Below are 21,496 nucleotides of genomic sequence, written 5' to 3' on the forward strand. Positions count from 1 at the left end.
AAATAATCTACACATACATTGGTCTACACAGAAAAAACAAATCACATTGCTTCCCACATAAATCATATTGCTCCCTACATAAATCCTATTGCTTCCTACATTAATTAGTCACATTGTTTCCCCCATAAATCCTTTTCATCCCCACAGGAGAAATAAAATAACAAATATTATCCCCTTCCTGTCAGCTGTCGTCCTCCCTGTCCCTCAGTGGCGGGTGTTGTTCATAGTGGAGTTCTGCGAATACTGAGCAGCAGGCGGTCGGGCAGGTGTGGATGTGGGTGGGCAAGGAAAGCTGTGTATGCAGGCAGGAACTGGACGATGTGTATGCAGGCGGGTGAGCTGGCTGGGTGGTGAGACGACATGGCCGTGACTTATGATTTCACACCGCCACGTTTTCAAGGCATAGGTCACACCCGGGTCATGACTGTTCCTCTAAGAAGAGCTGGGGCCACAGTGCGCTCTGAAGATGCAGCCAGTGACTCTGACTCCGCGGCACACCTTGTAACTGGTAGCGGCACACTAGTGTGCCACGGCACACTGGTTGAAAGAGCCTGCAATAGACTATTCCTATAGTTGTAGGAAAATGGATTGAAGTGGAGTGCTTGAAATGAGTTGTAGGTAAAAAATTGTGAAGTTAAAAAGTTAAGGTGGGGTGGAAGAAAAGCAGGAGTGAGGACAGAAAGGAGTAAGGGGAAGGGGGGAAGGAGTAAGGGAAGAGGAGGGGCAGGGGCGAGTATGTGTAAGTAGTCAGGACAGTGATTTGTCTGGCATATATTGATCGTGAGTGCCACACTGATGTGTATGATATGTATTAATGTCCTATAACGGGGTCATAATTAATATTCTCATTGAAACTGACAGTGTTGAGTTTGAAGATCCATTTGCATTCCCTATGGAGAAGTTCATTCATGAGGTCACCACCCCTGATCCTAAGTCTGACATGTTTCAGACCATAGGCTTTCAAATCATGTGGTTCCTTGACGGTATTTAAAGAAATGTTTGGCAAATGACGTTAATTTTTTTCATTTTGAGTTGGTTGGTTTGGGCGTTTCTGATGTTGCCAATGTAACTCCCCCTGTGGTTGGCAAGTGTCTATGGTGGGTGGAAGAGGTATCACAGCTGTTTGGTGACGGTGTTATGGGCCCTTTCCCTAAGATGTTTTCCTGATTCCTTGTTCGTTGTATATGGTTAAGTGAGGTAGGACAGATTGATAAGCAAGAAGAGAGTTCAAGGACAGCAATCTCCATAGGGAACTTTCTTTATTGTGCCCCAACAAATTCGGGATAGAAGGTGATTATTGATACATGGCAGAAATTAGACAATATAACAATGGAAACAGACAATTACAATGAAGAATAAAATCACTTTGGATGATATGATGAAAATTTACCTGCAGCTTATGATACACTGGACACCTCAATATTTAAAAAATTCAATGGGGGAGATTCAAATGTTTGAAAAGTCAGTTGGGGGTCTGTTTTTTCCTATCTAATAGACAGGAAATAACAGACACCCAACCGACTTTTCAAACATTTGAATCTCCCCCAATCAGTCTAATCAGGGCCAGTTCTAGACCTTGTGGCGCCCAGGGCAAATGTTTCCTCTGGTGTGTCCCCCATTCCAAGCAGGGTTAGTGCGCGCTGAAGGTGTGCATCAATAAATAGGGGCATGGCTTCATGAAAAAGTGACGTGGCCACAGAATAGTACCAATTCACATTACACCACACAGTAGTGTCCATCAGTCTCATTACACCGCACAGTAGTGTCCATCAGTCACATTACACCACACAGTAGTGTCCATCAGTCGCATTACACCACACACTAGTGTCCATCAGTCTCATTACACCGCACAGTAGTGTCCATCAGTCTCATTACACCACACAGTAGTGTCCATCAGTCACATTACACCACACACTAGTGTCCATCAGTCACATTACACCACACAGTAGTGTCCATCAGTCACATTACACCGCACAGTAGTGTCCATCAGTCACATTACACCACACAGTAGTGTCCATCAGTCTCATTACACCGCACAGTAGTGTCCATCAGTCTCATTACACCACACAGTAGTGTCCATCAGACACATTACACCACACAGTAGTGTCCATCAGTCACATTACACCGCACAGTAGTGTCCATCAGTCTCATTACACCACACAGTAGTGTCCATCAGTCACATTACACCACACACTAGTGTCCATCAGTCACATTACACCGCACAGTAGTGTCCATCAGTCACATTACACCACACACTAGTGTCCATCAGTCTCATTACACCGCACACTAGTGTCCATCAGTCACATTACACCACACAGTAGTGTCCATCAGTCACATTACACCACACAGTAGTGTCCATCAGTCACATTACACCACACAGTAGTGTCCATCAGTCACATTACACCACACAGTAGTGTCCATCAGTCACATTACACCACACAGTAGTGTCCATCAGTCTCATTACACCGCACAGTAGTGTCCATCAGTCTCATTACACCACACAGTAGTGTCCATCAGTCACATTACACCACACAGTAGTGTCCATCAGTCTCATTACACCGCACAGTAGTGTCCATCAGTCACATTACACCACACAGTAGTGTCCATCAGTCGCATTACACCACACACTAGTATCCATCAGTCACACTACACCACACAGTAGTACCCTTTTGCAAAACACAGGAAAAACAATAACACAGGAAGAGAAAAACCTGATTCATACCCCTTACATTATTTATCACTTTTCCTTCTTATAGTAATGCCCCATACACATTATTCCAAACACCATAATGCCCATTACACATTATTCCGCACACCGTAATGCCCATTACACATTATGCCACACATCATAATGCCCAATCCACATTATGCCCCACACTGTAATGCCCATTACACATTATGCCACACTGTAATGCCCATTCCATGTTATGCCACACACTATAATGCCCATTCCACATTATGCCAAACACGGTAATGCCCATTCCACATTATGCCACACAAAGCAACTACCATTACATGTTATGCCACACACCATAATGCCCATTACATGACATACCACACACCATAATGCCTATTACACGTTTATGCCACACCACATAATGCCCATTACATGTTATGCCACATACCATAATGCCTATTACAAGCGTGACCTCTAGCGTCTGACTATCTTCTTAAATGGTGTTGACTGCAGTGGGCGCCCATGCAGCCCACGGTGCTTGCTGCAGGCGGTGTGCGGGGTGCAGGCAGTCACGTGCACATGTAGGGTGACTGCGGGGCCACATCCTCAGGCCGCAGTGCCCCCATTTTTCTTGCCCGCATCTACAACCACTCAAGTCTAAGCATGGATTCATGCATATTCCGGAAGATACTGTTGCAAAGAAGACAACGAAGAAGATGATTAATAAAATAATTTGCACAAAAGCAATCACTATTTATCTAAGTATCCCTAAATGAATTGTCCCAATCTTCACTTGCAATCTATGGTGGAGCTCACGGATCCTACATGCCACAGTGTTACAATGGGACTGTGGTTTAAACTGTACTTGTTGCACAAGGGGTAAATTACTTTCTAGAAGAAATACTGATACTGAGTTTAAACACCTGACTCTCTGGGTCAGAACAGAAAATGTCATTTTACTCCGATTTTGCAAAGGGATGTGGCTAGCAAACAGGTCTTGAAATTCCTAGCAATCAAAGGTCTCTGTAGTAATTATCCCAAGGAACAAATGTCTCTGTCTTTACTATCCAAAGTGAATTAATGTCTCTATAATGTCTCTATATGGCTCATCCAAACAAATCAGTCTCCTTGTCTACTAGGCCAAACAATAAGTGTCTTTACACTGCTCAGTGCTGTGTTCAAACAGGGGTTACTAAGTAATGGGCCTGCCAGCTCCCCCTCTCCATGCTGTCGTGAGTGGTGTATATGTGACAAATGACAATAGGGCTCAGCACTCACCCTCCTGCAGTCCGCAACCACAACAGTCTCTGTTACTCATTCCACACCTCTCAGGTTGCTCCGCACCCACGCTCATCCTTCGCAGCGGGTTTCAGCACTTCAAAGATGGCCGTGGCGTCCGCACCTCTGCACAGGCCTGGCGGTATCTGGTCCCCAGCTGCGGAGTCTCACGCCCGCTCTCCCGGTTCTCTCCTGTTCATGGAAGCACCCCGCTACCTAAAGCTCTGCAGCGCTGCTCCCCACCACTCTACGTAACCACCACCTGCTCCCTGCAATGCAGTGGCGTAACTAGAAATTTTTCTCCCAAAAGCCAAAAAATTCTCTGGCGCCCCCCCCTCCCATAATTGGCACTAGTAAAGCGACGAATCTGCGTGCGCCGCAAAAAAGGGGTCTGGCTTTGTTGGAATGGGCGTGGCTTTGCATAAAGGGGCGTGGCATTGCAGGAAAAGACTACCCTATACCCCAGTTTTGCAACCTGCACGCCCAGACGTTGGCCACCACAGGAAAGAAAAATAATCCTGATTCATGCCCCTTACATTATTTGTCATTTTTCCTCCTTATAGTAATTATTTATTATTATTTATTAACAGTTTCTTATATAGCGCAGCAAATTCCGTTGCGCTTTACAATTTCAAACAACAATAACAAACTGGGTGATAACAAACAGTCATAGAGGTAGGAAGGCCCTGCTCGCAAGCTTTCAATCAATGCCCAGTATTCATTATGCCACATACTGCAATGGCCTTTAGACATTATGCCACACACAATAATGCACATGACACAATATGCACACACCATAATGCCCCCGATACATTATGCCACACACTGTAATGCCTGTGACACATTATGACAGGAATTGCAATACCCGTTATACATTATGCTACACACTGCAATGCCCCTGATACATTATAGCACATACAATGTCTGTGACACATTATGACACACACCGCAATGTCCGTGATACATTATGCCACACACCGCAATGCCCATTACACATTAAGTCCTACAGTAAGGCTTCTAATTACTTTTAAATTATCTGCTCGTTGCCAGGGGTTTCATGCTCTTGGTTCCATGCACGGTGCCAGGGTTTTTCATGCTCAGGGTGTCATGCTCGTTGCCAGGGGTTTCATGCACTGGGTGTCATGCTCCTTGCTAGGGGGTAATGCTTGTTGCTAGGGCTGTGCTCCCAGAGCCACATATGCCCCCAGTGCCAGATATTCCCCGACAGTGCCAGGTACACACATGCCCCCAATGCCAAATATGCCCCCCCCCCCAATGCCAGGTACACATATACCCCCCGTGCCAAATATGCTCCCCCAGGGCCACATATGCCCCCTCAGTGCCACATATGCCCCCCCCAAGTGCCAAATATGCTCCCCCTCCCCCAGTGCCAAATATGCTGCCCCAGTGCCAGGTACAACTCCCCCCCACTCCCCCGCTGTTTTGTGAAGGAGGGACACGGAGGGCACAGCGCGCACCTCTCCTGTGTCCCTCCTGCGTCTCCGGCGTGTCTGTTAAATGAAGTGCCGGTTCATGAGCCAATCAGAGCTCACGAACGGGCGCTTCATTTAATAGACACACCGGAGACACAGGAGGGACACAGGAGAGACGCGTGCTGTGCCCTCCGTGTCCCTCCTTCACAGCAGAGATCAGTGGCGGCTAGGGTACCCCACAGCCCTGCGCTCCCCCAAGCGAGCGCAGTGGCTGCATACCCCTAGTTACGCCACTGCTGCAATGGCTTCTCTACAAACAAAACGTGTTCACGCCCTCTTCTTCCAACAAGACTCCGCTTGCTCTCTGCTTTTACGTCCAATCACATCCTGCCACTTCATCAACAGGATGTGTGACCCGACTCTGGTCTGTCCCTTAACCCATGCTGTGCCAGCTAAATGAAACGTCATGTACAATCACTGCCATTTATGTTAAAGGGGCATACACACTTTTTCCAGGGTACCACACCAACAGTGCTCAAGAATTCTTTGCTTGAATATGCGTGTTGTCATGCCCACATACTTCAAACCACAGTCACATTCTTAAAACCACAGTTACACTCCAATCAATAGATTACCCCCAGGCAGTGGCATCACAAGGGAGGTGCGGGAGGTTTGGCTCGCACCCAGGTGTCACCAGCCGAGGTGTGAAACCAAAATGGCAGCTCCTGCTCAGCACAGTCGTAACTAGGTGTATGCTAGGGGTGCCTGGCACACAGCGCAGATGCACTGGAGGCGCAGGACCACTAGCAACACCTGGCTGCTCCGCCACCCGCTTCCCCCCGCCGCCCGGCCGCCAGCCGTCACCGGCCGGCGCGCCACCCGGCTACCTCTCACACAGGTAGCTGGGCAATGCTGGCGCTGCAGCTCCCCCACTGCTCCCTCCCTTCCCTTGTGCTGCGAGAGATCACGTCTTTCCCAGCTCGCCCACAATGCCCTGCGCTGCGAAGAGCGCAGCGTAGGGCAGGAAGAGGAGAGGGAAGGCACATCTCTACCATGCCGGCTCATCACAGGTGTGTCTCTCTCTCCCTTCTCTCTCCCCCCACCTGCCTTAATGTGTTAAAAAGGGGGACTGCCTGTCATACTGTGTAAAAAAAGGGGGACTGCCTGTCATACTGTGTAAAAAAGGGGAACTGCCTGTCATACTGTGTAAAAAAGGGGGACTGTCTGTCATACTGTGTAAAAAAAGGGGACTGCCTGTCATAATGTGTAAAAAAGGGGGACTGCCTGTCATACTGTGTAAAAAAGGGGGACTGCCTGTCATACTGTGTAAAAAAGGGGGACTGCCTGTCATACTATGTAAAAAAGGGGGACTGCCTGTCATACTGTGTAAAAAAGGGGGACTGCCTGTCACAATGTGTAAAAAAGGGGACTGACTTTATTACACAACTGTGTAAAAAAGCGGGACTGCCTGCCATAATGTGTAAAAAATGAGGGACTGACTGTCATAATGTGTAAAAAAAGCAGAGCTGCCTGCCATAATTTGTAAAAAAGGGGGACTGCCTGTCATACTGTGTAAAAAAAAAAAAGTGGGACTGCCTGCCATAATGTGTAAAAAGGGGGACTCTGCCTTCCGTAATGTGTAAAAAGGGGGACTCTGCCTGCCGTAATGTGTAAAAGGGAGCTATGCCTGCCGTAATGTGTAAAAGGGAGGTTTGTGGCCACGCCCCTTCCCCATGAAGACACGCCCCTATACTTTTTGCATGAGCCTACGGCGCGCACTGGCCCTGATTTGTATATGGGGGGGTGGGGCGCCGATGCTGTTTCTTGCACACACCGCTAAAATGTCTAGTTACGGCACTGCTGCTCAGTAACAGGAGCCAGGTGCTGCACTGTAACACTATGTACACCACTCGGTTCCTGTCACTGTGTAGGAGCCGGCACTGCAGCCACAGCACTCCCTGGGGTCAGCCCGCATTTCCCGATCACCCCCAGAGTGACAAATAGGGGGGGTCAAGAGCAAAGCCCCACCCCCACCACGCTGGGTGTCACCTAAGTAAGTGATGCCTGTGCCTCCATGGCATCACAGTTTATAAACTGATCAAGTTTAATGTTATTGCCATACCTATCCATGATATTGGATTTCTTCGGGATGTAGTGACATGCTTTGCATCTGTTACATGGCAAGGTGCCTTTTAGTTGAGGTTGGCGTCTGGGAATTCTTAGGAAATGACTTTGTACTAGCTTGTCTCTTAGATTGCTGGCCCTTCTCCAACTGAAGGAAGGTTCCTTCTGCAGATTCCTTTGTAAATCTCTTTCAATCAGACAGATAGACCAGTATTCAAAATTATACTTACATGCTTCAGTCATGTGTTCACCGGCTCTTGCACTGTGACCCTTGTCATCTGCTGTAAATTGTCATTTACAGTGGTTTACAGCATCATATGACCGGGTCACAGCGCAGGAAGCCGTTGATCACATGACCGTAGCCGGAGGAGCGCATCGGAGCACTGTATGTGGGGAAGAGGGGTTAGTGATGTGGGGGGAAAGTCACGACAGGGAGGGGGGTGCCGGCGGTGGTGCTAATGGCAGCCATGACGGCGATGGCGCATGCGCAGCCATTACTCTGGGTATTTTTCACGAAAAATACTAGTATAAGGCTGTGGAGCGGCATCACAGGGATAGAGCTTTATCACAAGCTATGACCCTACAGGCGATTATTGATTCATCCAGGTAATGTAATCAATAATCGCATTGCGAATTGGGTCAAATTCATCACCTCATATCCGCATCCTCAGATGCTGAGGGTGATAAATTGGCCCCTAAAGTGTTACTTTGCCCTCTCCTCCAACGCTCAAATGGGCAATCACTCATCCTGTCTGTGAAACGCATCTCCCACTAGATTTCAGAAGGTCCAAGTTTTCATGGTCACACTGGGCAGGTAGACGGGTTCTTAATTGAATGGGGCAATTTCAGAAGGTCCAAGTTTTCATGGTCACACTGGGCAGGTAGACGGGTTCTTATTGAATGGGGCAATTTCAGAAGGTCCAAGTTTTCATGGTCACACTGGGCAGGTAGACAGGTTCTTATTGAATGGGGCAATTTCAATGAAGTCACCAAACTTGAAAGCCATGGCATGACAACAAGTCCCCCTGTGAGATGGGCAAGCCCCCACCCCAACCCCTCCTCCCCCGGTGTTTGTGAGACAACCACCTCCTAAGAAGCAAACGATGCCTAAAAGCCGTCATCTCCCTTAATCCGACTGTTTTCGTTATAAATCCTAAATTATTTGTTAGCACACCTTATGCCACATAGTTGTATTGTTTCCGTGTTTTGTGCCAAGACTCGTGTTATGAAATGTCTTCAATTGTGTAACAATTTGTGTAAGTTTCATAATATTCTATTAATTATGTAATGTTAAAATAAACCATCTGTACAGTTTTTATTTTGGCAAAACGTGTTTCAAAATCCTATTATCATTGGCATATAAAGCTCAATTCTTTGTAACAGTGATTTACAGAAAGTAGATTTTGCAATTCCCAATTGAACATGTGCACCAGTGACTTGTCTCAACACCTCTGTCAGGCAGACTAGTGAGTTCCTCTGTTTCTCACCCATTTTCTTCTGTACGGAGACATCAACTATTTCTACAAATGAAAGTCCATTAGATAATTATTATTAGTAAATATAATTTAGTGAGTGTCAGTGTTAGTTTTGTCAACAAAGATGTTGACTAAAAGTAATACCTGTAGTTGAAAACAGTTTTCTTTTAGGACTAAAATGACTAAAATTAGACTAAAATGAAAACAGATCCACTGACTTATACCCCTTTTCCACCTATGAGCACGGGTCGCAGCCGGGAGCCTGACACGGGTGCTACCCGTCTGCGGCCTGTGCTCAGCCCCCTTTCCCACTGCGCTCACCAACCCGGTATATTGCCGAGTTGGTGACGCTGCTAGTAACGCGGCAGGGGCGGTGCTGTGCCGCCCTTCCATACAGTGTGAATGGGAGCCGTGTCGCATCCACACGGCTTCCGTTTACACTACACAGCTTACCGTGTTGAACACGTGTTCAACCCGGCAAGCTACCCGAGTAGGATTCCCGGATCACTTGAACCGTGAATTTGCAGGGGGGGCCATTTCCACTAGAAAAAAAACACGGGTAAATGCGTGCCCCTGCGTATTTACCCGTGTTTTTAGAGCTAGTGGAAAAGGGGTATAAATCTTGACTAAAACAAAGCAAAAAAAAAAAAAACGACTAAGACTAAAACTAAATGTAAAATCCTTGTCAAAATTAACACTGGAAGTAGGTTTCACATTTTTAACAAACAATTATGTGTTCTAGATATTTGCAGAAAATAAATATGGCCTGCTGTGATAGAAATAGGATTGTGTATTTGCAATTGTTCGTTACAAACATAAGTCATTAATATGTATATGACGGGGTTTACGGAAATAATATGTAGATCATTTATAGGAATGCGTAGGCTAACTGTATCGAGGACCGATGCTGGGTCTTACGCTCTCTGAACGTACCGATCGTCTTTCCCATGTATACCAGCCCACTTTGGCAGGTTAGATAATAGACCACATTGTCCAACTGGCAAGATAGCTTTTGACATATGAAGATCTTCTTGCCACAATGCGGTAGACACAATTATTGGCCTGTGATAAGGCTCTACACATGGTACATCCTCGGCACTCATTGCAGCCATTCTTCTTGGATAACCACTTTGTGTTAAGTCTCTGCGTAGGACACATATCCACTCTCAACAGATATCTTTTAGATTCCGTTCTCTGCTGACACTCAATAGAGGTGGTTTAGTAGCCAATCGCTTGAATGCAATATCTGTGGTTAACACTGGGCAGTGTCTTTTCATGGTCTTCTGAGTAACCTTCAAATTCATATCACACCGGACAATCAGAATGACGGTGTTGTCACTCACTTTCGTAGACCAATTTATTCTGCAGTGATGTATCTTTTTTTTTCCCTGGTGAGGGGTGGCACTTGATATACCGGCTGTTGGGATCCCGGCGCTCAGCATATCAGCATCGGAATCCCAACAGCCGGTATACCGACACCTAATCTCCCTCTTGGGGTGTCCACGACACCCCTGGTGGGAGAAAAAATAGTGTGGCGCGCATAGCGTGCAACCGTTCCCGCAGTTTGGCGAGCGCAGTGAGCCCGCAAGGGACTCTTTTGCGCTCGCCCCACTGCTGGCATTCCGGTGGTCAGGATACCAGCGCCGGTATGTTGGGCGTCGGGATCCCAAGCGCCGGCAACTTATACCACACCCCTGGTGAGGCATCTCCTAATATCAATCGGATTGGAACCTCTTGCCAGGAATCTATCATGGCACTCCTGTAGTTGATGTTGAGCTTGAATAGGATCTGAGTTATTATGTAAAACTCTTATAAATTGTGACACAGGGAGTTTGGATTTCAGAGATTCAGGATGGTGGCTAGTAGCCCACAATAAAGTGTTCCCATCAGATTCCTTTCTAAATAATGTACAGTGTAATCCAATTTGAAGTTATTCAACAGGACTGTGACATCCAAAAAGTTCATTTTTTCTTTATCAGTAGCTGCTGTAAAGCGCATTGGAGTGTCCAAACCATTAATAGTACTCACCATATCAAAAAAAGAGTCTGCCTCACGTCTGCATATCAAAAAAAATATTGTCAATACATTTTTTAAAGTAGAACAATCTATCGGCGAACTGGCTTAAAATGTATTGCTGTTCATACTGATTCATATAAATGTTTGTAAATGAAGGAGCTACATTTGAACCCATATCGGTCCCCGCTAGCTGTTTATAGAATTCACCTTGGTACATGAATTGGTTGAGTTCAAGCACCAAACTCAATTGGCGGACCTTCATAGGGCACCTAGTGTGAGAGCTTCTCGGACAGCTTGTAGACCTGCTTCATGAGGAATTACATATATATTATTGTTAGTTAATGTAGTGAGTGCAGAGCCCCTGTGTCACATACTGTGTTGCACCCCAAATCTAGGAATGGTGAGTGCCGTGGAATAGTGCTTTTTGTTTATTAGATTAATTTTTAAAATCTTTTTTTGGGATCACATTTTCTCATGCACCCTCTTTTAACTTAATTATAGCTTGTGTCAGCTGTTCTCCTAGGTGCTTTACAACAGGTGTGTTGGTAACTGTCTCACCTATATGAGCAAAGTTGCTGTGAGCTTTAGATCAGGTAGCATACCTAAAATGTAACAGTAGTGTGATAGCTATTGTCATGATAACTATTTTGTATAGTAGAGTGGGACCCACAGTATAGTAGTGGGGTCCCTTGCAGAACCACAATGTGCCCCCAAATCTAGGAATAGTTGAATACCATGGAATATTGATATATGTGTATATATATATATATATATATATATATAAAATCAAAGATGTCTGCACACTCAATACAAAAATCAGCTTGCTGGGGTGTCACTTAATCTTTAGTTGTAGGAGAATATCCTCGAGCATGAATGCATAAAGTAGTACTTAGAAGTGCACTCACCAGTCCATATTGTGGTCAGCCAAGAAGGTATATTGTGGCATAGAAGGAAACATCATTCTGACGTTTCGGTCCCCGCTGGGACCTTTGTCAAGGCTCAAGTGCTACACACAAAATACATCCATATATACCCCCTCCCTCAATAAAACAGACAGCAGCCTCAAAAACATGGCATACATAAAACACATAAACATCCACAGAACATAGAGATATTCATCCCATATACCCGGCACATTTCCATCTCTTACCAATAGCTTCCACATTAGCACTAGAATCAAGAGGATCAGCTGTGCCTCACAACACACACACTAGTCTGTTAACACACGCGCTATTCTTTTATGCACAATCACGATTCGATTTACTTTCTACACCTTATTTGCAAAATATACAAATATGTAAATTATAGAATAGAATTGATTTCCGGATATATAATTTTTATTATCTATACACGACTTAATGTACTAATAGATATGTAAATGATCAACAATAACATATAATATCCGTTATCGGATACATTATCTGGAAAATGATATGGTGTAATAATTAGAAATCTTTATTAATATAAATAGACACTACGGAAGTCCAGTATAATATGTTACAAATTAAGACATACATATGTGCGAGCATATCTACAATAGATCAACAATGAGATAGATACAGCATAAGCAGACACAGGTTCCGGGACTATTCAACGGGTAATATGTGACAGGATCTGGCATGATAGATCACGGCATGAAGTGCTGACGAGGGGTGATGTCGTTCTGCATGTCACTAATTGATTCCAACGGACACATTTTTGAACTATTGAACACAATCTCTGATTGGAGCTACAATCAGAAATCCGCTTCTCATTGGCTATTGTGTATAATAAAGCCGTCAGGAACGGCGGGCGCGCATCACTATAGCCCTGATGAAGCTTTAGAAAAGCGAAATGCGCATAGGTAGCTTTGTACTCGTTCTAGGATTTTAATAAATAATTAATTAGACTTCTCTATAATCGTGGCTGGCCTAACGTCCAAGAGTGTATGATCAGTTTAACCACTAAAGGCCATGATGGCTGGAGAACTCATTTATTAAGACAATAACAATGCACACAGCTCCATTAGCTCTTGGGCAAGTGGGGACGCCCTCCCATATCGGAGCAACGTATATTAAGCATAGTAGCAGTATATCCAGCACCTTATGCAGTATAAATGTAAAGGCGTTGTTCGTATAATCTTCTATGCTATTAAAAGAATTTAAATGCATACAGAGCAGATTGCACTTTGAGGTTACATGCAAAGAATTTTGTATCTATAACAGGTTAATAGGGTAATAAAAATCCACATATACGATATAATTACTTGTGTAACAACACTGCATTAATGTCAAGCATTGCGGCAGCTGACCTACTAAATCTACCAGCAATATATTGAGTATTACGTGTAGCACGAGTGTGAAGACATTGCACAGGTTAATTACCCATGCAAGATAAAACACATCACCTGTGCACAGAGGGAACTGTGCTAACTCTGTATGTGAGCAAAAGAAGTAAAACAGATGCAGGGGGATTTGTGTTGTAAAATTGTGTGCAAACAACCCCACGTATATATAAACATAGTACATGACACAATCGCTTGCGCAACAACGCTGCACGGATGCTGGATGTTATCGTAGCTGACACATTAAGCTTCCTAATTATATACTTAGAATCACATGCTGTATAGGTCTTGCCGAGATCAATTATTTATGTGAGCAGAAAGAGATTATAAACACACAGAGGGGATTGTGTTTAGACAGTATCAATGTTTACTAATTGCCATTCATCACTTTAGACGGATGGTACAACACAACTCCTTGTTTGTTTACATAGTAACATAGTAACATAGTATCTAAGGTTGAAAAAAGACAATTGTCCATCGAGTTCAACCTATTTGTGGTCTCCTATGCACGATTATTTTGTATAAAATTTTGACTGAAGTTGATGACTGCCGTTACATTTTACCAGTGGCGTCATGAGGTGGGTGCGGGGGGTGCGGCCCGCACCCGGGTGTCACCCTTCAATAGGGTGACACCAAAGTGAGCCGCACACCTACACGCACGCAACCCCATCCCCTGACATGATAAAGACAAAGTCTGGTCCACGGCTATGGCCACACACCCTCCTCCCAGGCCCCGCCTCCTAAAGCCCGACATTCTCACCTGCCAGTGAGATCAGCAGGCAGCAGCCACAGAGCCGTGCAGGCAGTGCTCTGGCCGCCCCTCCCCTCTCCTCCAGAGTCCACTCGGGTCCTGACTGGGTACTGAGCCTGACAGTGACACACACAAGCTCCGCCTCCCACACTATGCTACAGGAGGAAGGAGGGTTGGTTCTATATCGGAGGGGCTGAAGGGACCTTGTGACGTATTGAGGGGAGGAGCTACGTCACCAGGGGGAGGAGCTACGGGCGAACAGGGTACCCTTTTACTAAAGGTAATAGTTGGTGGCGTGGATAGTAGAGGAACTATCCCGCTGGCCTAGCTCCTCCCCCTTGCATCGTAACTCCTCCCCCTTACGGAAAAGGTCCCTTAGCCCACTTGATTCTAGCATCTACCGAGGAAGGAGCTGTTGCTGCTGATATTGATACATGATGCCAGGTAACTTCTGTAAATGCTCCACGATGAGCAGAATCGATTTATGAAATGTATGTGTGTGTGTGTGTGTCTGTATGGGGGTGAATGTGTTAATGGGCATTGGGATGTACAAATTGTTGGTTTGAGTTCTAGGTGGGGGAGCTAATTGGGGCTGTGTGAGTTTAGTATGAGGGCTGTGTGAGTGTAGTATGAGTGCTGTGTAGTATGGCTGCTGTGTGAGAGTAGTAAGGGTGCTGTGTGAGAGTAGTAAGGGTGCTGTGTGAGCATAGTATGTGTGCTGTGTGAGAGTAGTATGTGTGCTGTGTGAGCATAGTATGTGTGCTGTGTGAGAGTAGTATGTGTGCTGTGTGAGAGTAGTATGTGTGCTGTGTGAGAGTAGTCTGGGTGCTGTGTGAGCATAGTATGGGTGCTGTGTGAGCATAGTATGGGTGCTGTATGAGCATAGTATGGGTGCTGTGTAGTATGGGTGCTGTGTGAGTGTAGTATGGGTGCTGTGTGAGTGTAGTATGGGTGCTGTGTGAGTGTAGTATGGGTGCTGTGTAGTATGGGTGCTGTGTGAGAGTGGTATGGGTGCCGTGTGAGTGCAGTATGGGTGCTGTGTGAGCGTAATATGGGTGCTGTGTGAGAGTGGTATGGGTGCCGTGTAGTATGGGTGCTGTGTGAGCTTAGTGTGGGCGCTGTGTGAGCGTAGTATGGGTGCTGTGTAGTATAGGTGCTGTGTGAGCGTAGTATGGGTGCAGTTTGAGTGTAGTATGAGTGCTGTGTGAGCATAGTATGGGTGCTGTGTGAGAGTAGTATGGGTGCTGTGTGAGCATAGTATGGGTGCTGTGTGAGAGTAGTATGGGTGCTGTGTGAGCGTAGTATGGGTGCTGTGTGAGTGTAGTATGGGTGCTGTGTAGTATGGGTGCTGTGTGAGAGTGGTATGGGTGCCGTGTGAGTGCAGTATGGGTGCTGTGTGAGCGTAATATGGGTGCTGTGTGAGAGTGGTATGGGTGCCGTGTAGTATGGGTGCTGTGTGAGCGTGGTATGGGTGCTGTGTGAGCGTGGTATGGGTGCCGTGTGAGTGCAGTATGGGTGCTGTGTGAGAGTAGTATGGGTGCTGTGTGAGCGTAGTATGGGTGCCGCTGTGTGAGTGTAGTATGGGTGCTGCTGTGTGTGCGTAATATGAGTGCTGTGTGACGTAGTATGGGTGCTGCGGTGTGAGCGTAGTATGGGTGCCGCTGTGTGAGTGTAGTATGGGTGCTGCTGTGTGTGCGTAATATGAGTGCTGTGTGACGTAGTATGGGTGCTGCGGTGTGAGCGTAGTATGGGTGCTGCTGTGTGAGCGTAGTATGGGTGCAGTTTGAGCATAGTATGGGTGCTGTGTGACATAGTATGGGTGCTGCTCTGTGAGCGTAGTATGGGTGCAGTTTGAGTGTAGTATGAGTGCTGTGTGACGTAGTATGGGTGCCGCTGTGTGAGCGTAGTATGGGTGCAGTTTGAGTGTAGTATGAGTGCTGTGTGACGTAGTATGGGTGCTGCTGTGTGAGCGTAGTATGGGTGCAGTTTGAGTGTAGTATGAGTGCTGTGTGAGCGTAGTATGGGTGCAGTTTGAGTGTAGTATGGGTGCTGCTGTGTGAGCGTAGTATGGGTCCTGTTTGAGCGTAGTATGGGTGGTGCTGTGTGAGGGGAGCTTTATGTGAGCTGATAGTGTGGGTGGATTAATGTGCTAATGGGTGTTGGGAGGCGGGATTGATAATGAATTGGGGAGAGATGGGGTAATGGATGCACGGAAACAGGGGGGGGGGCTTCAGTAATGGGTTCTTGGACAGGGATATGTTTGCGGTTGCTGTTTAGGGGAAATTGGTTAATCAGTGCCACCACCAAGTAAATCCCATGCCACCTCTAAGACACCACATGATACCCCATGTCACCTCTAAGACACCACATGATACCCCATGTCACCTCTAAGACAACACAAGATACCCCATGTCAGCTCTAAAACACCACATGATATCCCATGTCACCTCTAAGACAACACAAGATACCCCATGTCACCTCTAAGACACCACATGATACCCCATGAAAGCTCTAAAACACCACATGATATCCCATGTCACCACCAAGACACCACATGATACCCCATGCCACCACCAAGACACCACATGATACCCCATGTCACCACCAAGACACCACATGCCAAGACACCACATGATACCCCATGTCACCACCAAGACACCACATGATACCCCATGTCACCACCAAGACACCACATGATACCCCATGTCACCACCAAGACACCACATGATACCCCATGTCACCACCAAGACACCACATGATACCCCATTTCACCACATGATACCCCCATTTCACCACATGATACCCCATATCCCCACATGTCACCACATTTCACCAGATGAGCTGCGGTTTAGTATGCTAAGGGGGAGATTCAATTGTTTGAAAAGTCAGTTGGGAGTCTGTTTTTTCCTATCTAATAGACAGACACCCAACCGACTTCTCAAACATTTGAATCTCCCCCTAAAAGTAGCAAAACTACAACTGCTTTCTCTAGCATGAGGGGGGGCCGCCCAGCACAGGGCAAGGCCGCCCCACATGCTGCGTCCGCCCCCCCGCTGATACACGAGTGCATTGCTATACAGAGATGCGCTCGCATTTTAAGGGTAGCCCTCTGCTTCTGCACCCTAGCTGTGAAGGCAGTCGCCGAGCCGCCATCTTTTGGGTCGCAGCTGCTGCGTGTGCCGTCATGCAACCGCTGCGGCCCGCCCGACAAATGGTCCAGAAACGTCTGCGTTGTCCGGACCACGCCCCTCAAACGGTGCGTCGCCGCCCCATCACCTCGCCCCGCCAGGATTCCTTATGGTGTGATAGGGGAGGAGGTCCATGGGGGGTGACACCATGAGTTACCACACCGGGTGACACCAACCCTAGTGACGCCTCTGCATTTTACCCCTCTTTTTTATAATAACCATAGTGCGTGACTATGCCCCGTAACCATGGATATCATTATCCATTAGGAATTTATCTAACCCATTCTTAAAGGTGTTGACTGAGTCGGCCATTACAACTCCCTCAGGCAGGGAATTCCAAACACGTATCGTCCTTACCGTAAAAAAGCCTTTACGCCGTATTGTGCGGAATCTCCTCTCCTCTAACCTGAGCGAGTGTCCACGAGTTCTCTGTGCTGATCTAACCAAAAACATGTCCTGCGCAAGATCTGTATATTGTCCCCTTATATATTTGTAAATGTTGATCATGTCCCCTCTTAATCTCCTCTTTTCCAGTGTAAACATGCCTAGTCTTGCAAGCCTTTCCTTGTATTCCAGCGTCTCCATACCCTTAATTAGTTTGGTCGCCTGCCTCTGAACCTTTTCTAGCTCCAGGATATCCTATTTGTAGTAAGGTGCCCAGAATTGTACACAGTATTCAAGGTGTGGCCTCACAAGTGATTTATATAACGGGAGTATAATACTCTCATCCCTAGCATCAATACCCCGTTTTATGCATGCTAATATCTTATTAGCCTTCTTTGCTGCAGTCCTACTTTGGGTACTACTGCTTAGTTTGCTATCTATGAGGACACCTAAGTTCTTTTCCAGTACAGAATCCCCTAATTTTACCCCATTTAGTAGGTAGGTGTTATTTTTGTTCTTGTTACCACAGGGCATTACCTTACACTTGTCTGTATTGAAGAGCATTCTCCATTTCGCTGTCCAAGCTTCTTATTTAACTAAGTCGTTCTGAAGCGACTCAGCATCCCCCTCCGCATTTATAACTTTACACAATTTGGTTTCATCTGCAAAAATTTACACCATGCTCTGTAGACCTTCTGTTAGGTCGTTAATGAAAATATTGAACAATAGCGGTCCTAATACTGAGCCTTGCGGCACACCACTTAGCACTTCAGTCCAATTTGAAAAAGATCCATTAACCACAACGCGCTGCTCCCTATTATCTAACCAGTTTTTGACCCAAGTGCATATTGTGCTTCCTAGCCCTGTTTCTTGTAGCTTGTAGATAAGTCTCATGTGTGGTACAGTGTCGAATGCTTTGGCAAAATCTAAAAAGATTACATCCACCTCTTTACCCTGATCTAGGTTTGCGCTTACTGTTTCATAAAAGCCAAGTAAGTTGGTTTGACAGGATCTGTCCTTCATAAACCCATGTTCATGCCTTTTAATGACCTTATTGACTTTAAGGAACTTCTGAATACTATCTCTTAGAATACCTTCCAATACTTTCCCCACTATAGCTGTAAGACTAACTGGTCTATAATTACCTTGTTAAGCTTTACTACCCTTTTTGAATATAGGCACTACTTCCGCTATACGCCAGTCTTTGGGAACCATACCTGATATTACTGAATCCTTAAAGATCAAAAATAGTGGTTTTGCAAGTTCAGAGTGAAGCTCCATTAGAACCCTTGGGTGCATAACATCGGGACCTGGTGACTTATTAATCTTTAAATGTTTTAATCGGTCACAGACTACTTCCTCGCTTAAATAAGTACCTATCAGTGGGATATTCTCATTATTGAGAAAAAGATTACATCCACCTCTTTACCCTGATCTAGGTTTGCGCTTACTGTTTCATAAAAGCCAAGTAAGTTGGTTTGACAGGATCTGTCCTTCATAAACCCATGTTCATGCCTTTTAATGACCTTATTGACTTTAAGGAACTTCTGAATACTATCTCTTAGAATACCTTCCAATACTTTCCCCACTATAGCTGTAAGACTAACTGGTCTATAATTACCTGGTTAAGCTTTACTACCCTTTTTGAATATAGGCACTACTTCCGCTATACGCCAGTCTTTGGGAACCATACCTGATATTACTGAATCCTTAAAGATCAAAAATAGTGGTTTTGCAAGTTCAGAGTGAAGCTCCATTAGAACCCTTGGGGGCATAACATCGGGACCTGGTGACTTATTAATCTTTAAATGTTTTAATCGGTCACAGACTACTTCCTCGCTTAAATAAGTACCTATCAGTGGGATATTCTCATTATTGAGATTATGTGTTAGTCCCTGATTTGAGTCCTCTCTAGTAAATACTGTTGAAAAAAACTCATTTAGTGTGTCCCCTATGTCATTATCATTTTTGCTTAAGACTCCCAACTTGTCTTTTAAATGGCCTATACTCTCCTTCTTTAATCTCTTGCTATTAATGTATTTAAATAATTTTTTGGGATTCGCTTTGCTTTCCTTTGCTACTAGTTTTTTAGTTTCTACTTTAGCCGCTCTTATTTCCTTTTTGCATATTTTGTTACATTCCTTATAGTGCTGAAATGACTCTGCTTCCCCGTCAGATTTGTATTTTTTAAATGCTCGCCTTTACTTGCCCATAAGTTCCTTTATCTTTTTGTTAAGCCACATCGGTTTATGATTTTTATTCCTTTTTTTGCTGCTCGTAGGAATAAATTTGAGAGTATTTTTAGCTAGCAGGAATTTTAGTACCTCCCATTTCTCCGTAGTATTTTTTCCTAAAAACAAACCTTCCCATTCAATATCCCTGAAAAATACCCTCATCTTTTCAAAATTCACTTTGCTAAAGTTTAGAGTCCTAGTTGAGCCAGTATAGGGCTGTTTATGAAAACTGATATTGAATGTGACCATATTGTGGTCGCTGTTTCCTATGGGTTCCCCTACTATAATACCTGATACCAAATCCCCATTGTTTGTTAATACCAGGTCTAAGATTGCATTGTACCTAGTTGGTTCCTCAATTAGTTGAACTAAGTAGTTATCATTAAGTGTGTTTAAAAACATATTGCCCCTAGCAGTATCACATGAATCGTTTTTCCAGTTTATCTCTGGATGGTTAAAATCTCCCATCACTGCTATGTCTCCTACTCCTGCTGCTCTTTCAATTTGCTTTAGTAACAATTCCTCATCAGATACGTTGATACCAGGCGGCCTATAGCATACACCCAATACTAACTTTTTTATTCCTTTTTCCCCGCATGCAATTTCTACCCATAATGTCTCGACAGTGTCTACAGTCCCCTCCTGAATATCTTCCCGTATATCAGGTTTTAAAAACGGTTTTACGTAAAGACACACCCCTCCACCCTTTTTATTTAGTCTGTCTCTCCTAAACAGTGTATAGCCCTCTAGATTGACAGTCCAATCATGAGATTCGTCCCACCAAGTTTCAGTAATGCCTATAATATCATACTGTTTGCTTGCTGCAAGTATTTCTAGTTCGTCCCTTTTTACCAGTAATGCTTCTAGCGTTTACATACATACAACTAAGATAAGTATTTTCCCTTGCGTTAGGGACATCTTTCACCTTATGTAGCAATGATGACCTGTAATCGTCATTGGTTAGTGCTTTGGTAAAACCTCTTTTAGTACCCATTTTAGTAACCTTACCGCCTGCTCTTACCCTCCCCCCAACTTCTCCCCCATTTTGTTTACTACCGCCATCCCCACTATTCTCACTGCATGACCCGTAGTTTCTAGCTAAACCCTCCCCCCAGGCTCCTAGTTTAAAATCTCCTCCAACCTTCTAACCATCCTTCCCCCCAGCACCGCTGCCCCCTCCTCAGTCAGGTGCAATCTGTCACGACAAAGGCGTGTTATTATTAATAAAAGTGGCTGAATGCATATATTTGATCCATTATTGGCTCTCTTGAATATAGCATCATCCTGATTGATATATGTGGTATTACATTTATCTCAGATTGCCAAAACATAAGGGTTAAATTCCCTATAACAACAAGGCATATTTCTCTAACGTCCTAGTGGATGCTGGGGACTCCGTAAGGACCATGGGGATTAGGGCTCCGCAGGAGACTGGGCACAACTATAAAGAAAGCTTTAGACTACTGGTGTGCACTGGCTCCTCCCACTAAGACCCTCCTCCAGACTTCAGTTAGATTCTTGTGCCCGGCTGAGCTGGATGCACACTAGGGGCCCTCCTGAGCTCCTAGAAAGAAAGTATATTTAGGTTTTTTTATTTTACAGTGAGATCTGCT

Source organism: Pseudophryne corroboree, chromosome 10 (genome assembly GCF_028390025.1).
Source record: "Pseudophryne corroboree isolate aPseCor3 chromosome 10, aPseCor3.hap2, whole genome shotgun sequence".
Taxonomy (NCBI): domain Eukaryota; kingdom Metazoa; phylum Chordata; class Amphibia; order Anura; family Myobatrachidae; genus Pseudophryne; species Pseudophryne corroboree.